The 6,500-nt window shown below is 40.9% G+C and overlaps 1 non-coding gene across 1 annotated transcript; it reads left to right on the top strand.

Annotated features, from left to right (window-relative positions):
• Positions 1–3,585: 3,585 nt before the first annotated feature.
• Positions 3,586–3,667, top strand: TRNAS-GCU (transfer RNA serine (anticodon GCU)). Its single transcript has one exon. It is a non-coding gene; the product is annotated as a tRNA-Ser (tRNA).
• Positions 3,668–6,500: the final 2,833 nt, after the last annotated feature.

Consider the following 6,500-nt stretch of genomic DNA (forward strand, 5'->3'; position numbering starts at 1 on the left):
AATTAGCTGTCAAAACTTTTGCAAGATTGGAGATATTTTAAGTTTTTTATTCTTTTGACTAAACTAAATATGTACAACTTACCCTTGCAGTATTTAGAAAAATGGACAAAATAAAGAATAGAGTTATTTAAAATGGGAAATAAGCCAAGGAATCACCAGATGATTTCCTGTAAATTAGATTTACTCCAAGAAATAGAAATTCCAGAATATTAATCATTTGTAGTTAAAATCTTGAATAAGGAGAGTTCCCCATGATGGATATAAATCTCATATTTCCTATAGTCTTTGAAATAACAAATTCTTCTCCTGACTCAAAGACGAAGGAAAAAACATTCTACTGCAGACGACCTGCATAGGTTGATGACGAGTCTTAACATGTAAAAGCTAAATTGTCATTTCCACAATACCTACCACTTCCTCAATCTTCGCAGTTTTAATAAACACTACTTCCACTTGCCCCACCACTCAAGCGAGAAGCAGGAAACTCATCGTTGGTCCTTCCCTGTCACCAACTGTTTTAAGTTTGCCTGGGACTGGGGGGGGGGGGGTGGGGGTCTCCCAGAGACATGGAACTTTCTGTGCTGAAACAGAAAAGTTCCCAGCAAACTAGGATGAATTGTTCACCCTACTCATCACTCACAGTGTGTGTCCACCATTTTATCTCCAACATATATCTTGAACCCATCCACCTTTCTCCATTCCTATTGCCACTCTCCTAGTCTGAGCCACCGCCACCTCTCATGACAGCTGCTGCCCTGGCTTCCCAGCTGGTCTGTTCACCGCTATTTCTGGCCACCTAGTCTCTCCAGAGCAGCTAGAATGATCTTTCAAAAAAATCAAACAGGGCTGGGAGCTGGTAGGAAGAAAGCCCAGGCAGGACCTGGTGAAAAAAAAGCAATTAGAATCACTATGCTAGAGAACACGATTAAAAGAAGGGTTTCCACTGTCCTGAAGCAGTCTGTGAAATCAGACCCTTTATAGGTAGTGTCTGCCAGCTTGAACTGCAAGACGTTAGGAAAAAACTCCATCTTGTCCTACATAAAATTGTTTCATTGGTAAATCTAATGGTCATTTCTTAATATTATACTTTATTTCTCAGCTGCATTTGATTCTGTTCACTCTTATGCCTTAAATAATTTAAATTTATCTTTACTTTAAAAACATTAATTACTAAGTAACATACTCATCATGAAAAAAGTAAAATCTTGAAAAAATGTTTAATATAGAAAGTTAAGAAGCTTCATAGTCTCACTCTTAGAGATACCAGCTATTAACAAGTAGTATACATCCTTCTGGATGCTTTTTATGTTTATATCAATCAGAGCCTTCCAGAAGTCCAAAAGGTTCATGCCATCTTCATTTTCAGTGTATAAAAAAAATAAAGAAATGCCAAATAAGATTTGAAAATATTGGTAATATTGAAGACCTTTCATTTAACTCTTAAAAAATACACAGTAGTTGTATGTATAATACATACACAGATATACGTACACATACATAATACTCCTTCAAAGATAACATGAAAAGTCTATGTTTAGAACCTTCATAAAATTGAGCCTGAAGCTAAATGGCCGTCACCAATATTAAATATCTAAACTCTCTATCATCTAAAACAAGCAACCGTACTATACATACTGTTCTGCAACTTGCCTTTTTTTTAAAACTTAGAAGTGGGAAAATAGGCCGGGCACAGTGGCTCATGCCTGTAATCCCAGCACTTTGGGTAGCCGAGGGGGGCGGATCACTTGAGGCCAGGAGTTGGAGACAAGCCTGGCCAACGTGGCAAAACCCCGTCTCTACTAAAAATACAAGAATTAGCCAGGCATAGTGGCATGTGCCTGTAATCCCAGCTATTGGGGAGGCTGAGGCAGAAGAATCGCTTGAACTCGGGAGGTGGAGGTTGCAGTGAGCAGAGATCACCCCACTGCATGCAGCCTGGGCGACAGAGCGAGACTCCATTTAAAAAAAAAAAAGTGGGAAAATATTTATAAACTACTATGTATAGAACAGCATTATTCTTATTAATAATCACATACCACTTTAATGTTTTGCTTAATCATAATTTATTTAACTAAGTATTCCACTTTGGTGGACATTGGATGGTTTTAATGTTTAACACAGTTGTGAGAAAAAAAAAAGAGCCTCTCCCAACAAAGCTGAGAACAGAGGTAGGACATTTCACAGGGAGGAAAAAAAGCACCAACATTCTTCTGGTAGAAAAGAAAACTTTCCCCTCCAAAATTCTGCACCAAATATCAAAAAGCACACAAACTCTAACACGAGTGTAAGAGTCTTCCTTCCTTCCTTCCAGTTTTTTTGTTTTTTTTTTGTTTTGTTTTGTTTTTTGTTTTGTTTTTTGACAGGGTCTCATTCTGTGGCCCAGGCTGGAGTGCAATGGCGGCAATCAGGGCTCACTGTAGCCTTGACGCCCCCAGGGCTCCAGCGATCCTCCGCCTCAACCTCTTGAGTAGCTGGGGCCACAGGTGCAGGCCACCACTTCTGGCTGATTTTTGCAATTTTTGTAGAGATAGGGTTTCTCCATGTTGCCCAGGCTGCTCTCGAAATTCTGAGCTCAAATGATCCACCCGTCTTGGCCTCCCAAAGTGCTGGAATTCCAAGCGTGAGCCACCGCACCCAGCCTCAGGCTTCTTTTCTTGATGATCATTTTATAATTGAGGTTGTCAGAGCTGGAAGGGACGTTAGGGGTTACTGTTCTGCTTCTCAAGTTGGGTTGGATTTAGTGAGGTGGCTTAGTTAAGAGCCACAATTAGGACCAGGCACCCTGACTCCCGCACCAGGGGGTTACCCACCCTACAGGCCCTTCACAGTGTCGGTAGCAACTGGACTGAGCCAGGCACCCTGACTCCCGCACCAGGGGGTTACCCACCCTACAGGCCCTTCACAGTGTCGGTAGCAACTGGACTGAGCCAATCTTGTGCTAAACACAAAAAGACTTCCTTTCTTTCACTGTCCTGACCAAAGCAAGAGGAGTGCCATCGGGGTGCCTGCGCGCCTCTAATTTTTGTAAAAAAACATGTTCTCACCTGTTGCTGATTTATCATAGACTGATCAATACCAACTCCTACAGAAAGTAACAAAAGAGAAAGGAGGGCATCTCCTGGCCCTCGGGCATATTACAGAAGCAAATGAAAAGGAATTACAGTCAGGTTTCTGGTACGTCACAGAAAATAGGAATCTAAGGACAAAGTTTAGATCGGGAAGCAAATCAACCCGTTGAATGCAGAATAAAGCGGCAGAAGGACCCGGCGAAGGTCCCAGCGTGTGTCTCGAGGGGCATACAGGGCGGCCAGCTGGAGCCGGGTCAACAAAAAAGCAGGTGATTTTTGTCTACCAATGAATGCCGGCACTGGTTCAACCTATTATTAGATAATTGCCAAGTAACTTCACTACTCTAAGTGACAGTCGTCATTTTTATGGTGGTTGTGAAATGTGCCTTAATTAAGACACCTGACTCAGACTGTGGTTATGGGGATTAAACCAGGAAAAAACGATTAGATCGTGTTGCTGCAAGACTCACTGGGAGCTCTACACAGAGGAAGAAATTCGATTTTTTGTTCTTTGTGTGACGAGGTGGCCGAGTGGTTAAGGCGATGGACTGCTAATCCATTGTGCTCTGCACGCGTGGGTTCGAATCCCATCCTCGTCGGTTGCGTGGCAAACCTTTTGTTCCAGGAATCAAAAATGATATGGTAAGCACTTTATTTGGCAAATTCATTCAGTATTCACCAGCCATTTCAATAATTCCCTCTGATATTTCCTGTTCTCTGCTTCTTTAGTAACACTTGTCTTAGCTGTGAATGAAATTTGTTAGTTGATTTATTTGATTCATGTTTCATTCTCATGCAAATTTTCATTCCTTCCCAAGTTTTGCTTAGTGGGATTCTCCATTGAGGAAACAATTGAAGATTTAATTGAGAGCTATAGAAAAACACTGCCTAAAAAATTTAAAGGTGCTTATAAAATCATAAAGAGTTACATATACAACATTATGTGTATTGAACCATATGGGTTACTTAAGGAATTTTCAGCCTAATTGTATATCTCTACTGCAATTTTCATTTATTATCTTAATGCTAACTTTCAAAGCACTCACTATTGTCTAAGGATTCCATCTTTGAAAAAGGAAGGAGAGTGAGAGTGTCTCTTAGAGATACAACAAAACTTACAAATACATTCCATAGAACATTTCCAGTTAGGACTAAAGCGTTTCCTCCTGAGAAAGGAAAGAAGAATGTCAGTATTATGTAGTTTCTATTTGTAACTTCCATCTTGGCTGATCTTTTGAGAGAAAAAAAGGAATACACATAATTTTATTCAGTTTATACAATTATTTTCATTTTTAAAATAAGTACTACATTCACATGATTCAAAAAGTATGAAAAGTTGTATAGCAAAGTTTTGCCACTAATCACCTACTGCCACCAGTAGGACACTCTTATTAGCTTTCATGTATCCTTCCAGAAACATATATAAGACTATTATTTATGACTTTCATATATAAGACTACTAATCTCTCCAAGATATACCCTTAAGTGAAAAAAAGCATGATGCAAGACAATATGTATAGGTGCTACTTGTAAAAGGAGGTAAACATACCTATGTCTGAATATATATACATATATAATTTTGAATATAGCATTTTATGTGTATGTCTATATTTACAATATAAATGTCTAGGAGGAGGTATACTGTGTCCTAGGTAATATTCATTTATAAGATACTGTCAAATTTCTTCCATAGAAGTTGTGTTGATTTACCTTCCCAACAAAGTGAAAAGGAGGTCAGACCACATCTGCTTATGCAGCCCTTACAAGAGAGATTATTGTTTCAACTAGCATTGTCCCAGATCATCTAAATGGAAGCTCAAGTACTCTCAGTGAGGAGAAAGTGATTGAGAATCCTGGATTCTCATAAACTCAGTGACCTTGGTTTATTACAAATTTTCTGGGTGACTACTGGCAGTTTATACACTGGGCTTCAAAAATATTCAATATTTAATGGACTTTTAGGGATTAATGGTGTTGAGCTTTGTGTGATTTGAGAGCATGACTCATTTGATTGTTTTAAATGGGAATGAGAATTTTAAAGGGTCTAAGTCAGAGGTCTGAAATTGGATCACTGGCTTCAAAGCATTATTAGCTTTTGGCCTGATGCGATGGCTCATGCCTGTAATCCCAACACTTTGGGAGACCCAGGCGGGCGGATCACCTGAGGTCAGAAGTGCGAGACCAGCCTGGCTAACATGGCTAAACCCTGTCTTTACTAAAAATACAAAAATTAGCTGGGTGCAGTGGCACACGCCTGTAATCCCAGCTACTCGGGAGGCTGAGGCATGAGAATCTCTTGAACCCGGGAGACTGAGGTTGCGGTGAGCCGAGATCACACCACTGCACTCCAGCCTGGGCAACAGAGCGAGACTGTCTCAAAAACAAAACAAAACAAAACAAAAAACCCATTATTATGCCGACGAGATTGCTCTAATTCAGTGGTTCTTAAAAGTGTGGTCTCTGGAACAGTGACATCATTATCACCTGGGAAAAAACGCTAGGTCTGGGGTCCAGCAATTTGTGCTTCAAAAAGCTCTCCAGGTGATCCTGGTTTATGCTAAAGTTTGACACTACTGCTCTAGTTTTGTTTTGTCTCCCCCTCCCCTTCTAAAACGTGGTTAATCTAGATTCTGTCTGATTTGGTAAAATCTTCTCTCTCTCAGGTCCACCTTCCTCTCATCATTCCAACAACAACTGAGTGTCTGTCCTGCCAGGATTAATTCCTGTAACTCCTGCACTGTCGGGGGGCCACAGAGCAGTAATGTGGTGTTAAAGACACTAGCCAAAGACCACCAGGAACAAACCAAAATCAGATTTAATACATAGATGAAGTGACAGGATATTCCAGAGCAACGGAGAAATGCAGTTCAACAAGAGGCTGGAGAGAACTGTCTTTTGTAAGGTTTGGGTTCTCATTTGAGGATTCTGAGGAGTCTCTAAGAGAAGCAGGATCAGTTCTGGGTTGCTTGGTGTTTCTGAGGTGGGGTTAGGAGTAGTGGGGATTAGCTAGGGATTGGGCGTTGTCACAAGGAGAGAGTGATCTTCGGTATCCCCAGTAGTACATGGATGGGTGTGGCAAAGCGGGTCTGCGCACTCGTAAAAGGGCAGCAATTGCTCAAAGAGGGGACCATTGCGACATTTTACGGCTGCTGCATGATCTTGGAAAACAGTGTTTCCTGTTAACTTTGCATCTGACTTTACCTGACCTCCCAGCCCCTGGTAACAGCTTTTGGGGTTTTTTGTTTGTTTGTTTTCAATTGGAGGAGATTTCCTTTCTTTTCGTAGTGACAGGTTTTCACTCTTCCCAAAACTTAGGAAACTGTTCTCCGGCTCAATGGGGTGGGAAGTTACCCGGAACGCAATTTCTCCTCCTCCGGCCTGAGGTCGGGTTGGCGGTAGGATTGCCAGATAAGATACAGAATACCCAATTAA

The sequence above is a fragment of the Pongo abelii genome, chromosome 5 (assembly GCF_028885655.2).
Source record: "Pongo abelii isolate AG06213 chromosome 5, NHGRI_mPonAbe1-v2.0_pri, whole genome shotgun sequence".
NCBI lineage: Eukaryota > Metazoa > Chordata > Mammalia > Primates > Hominidae > Pongo > Pongo abelii.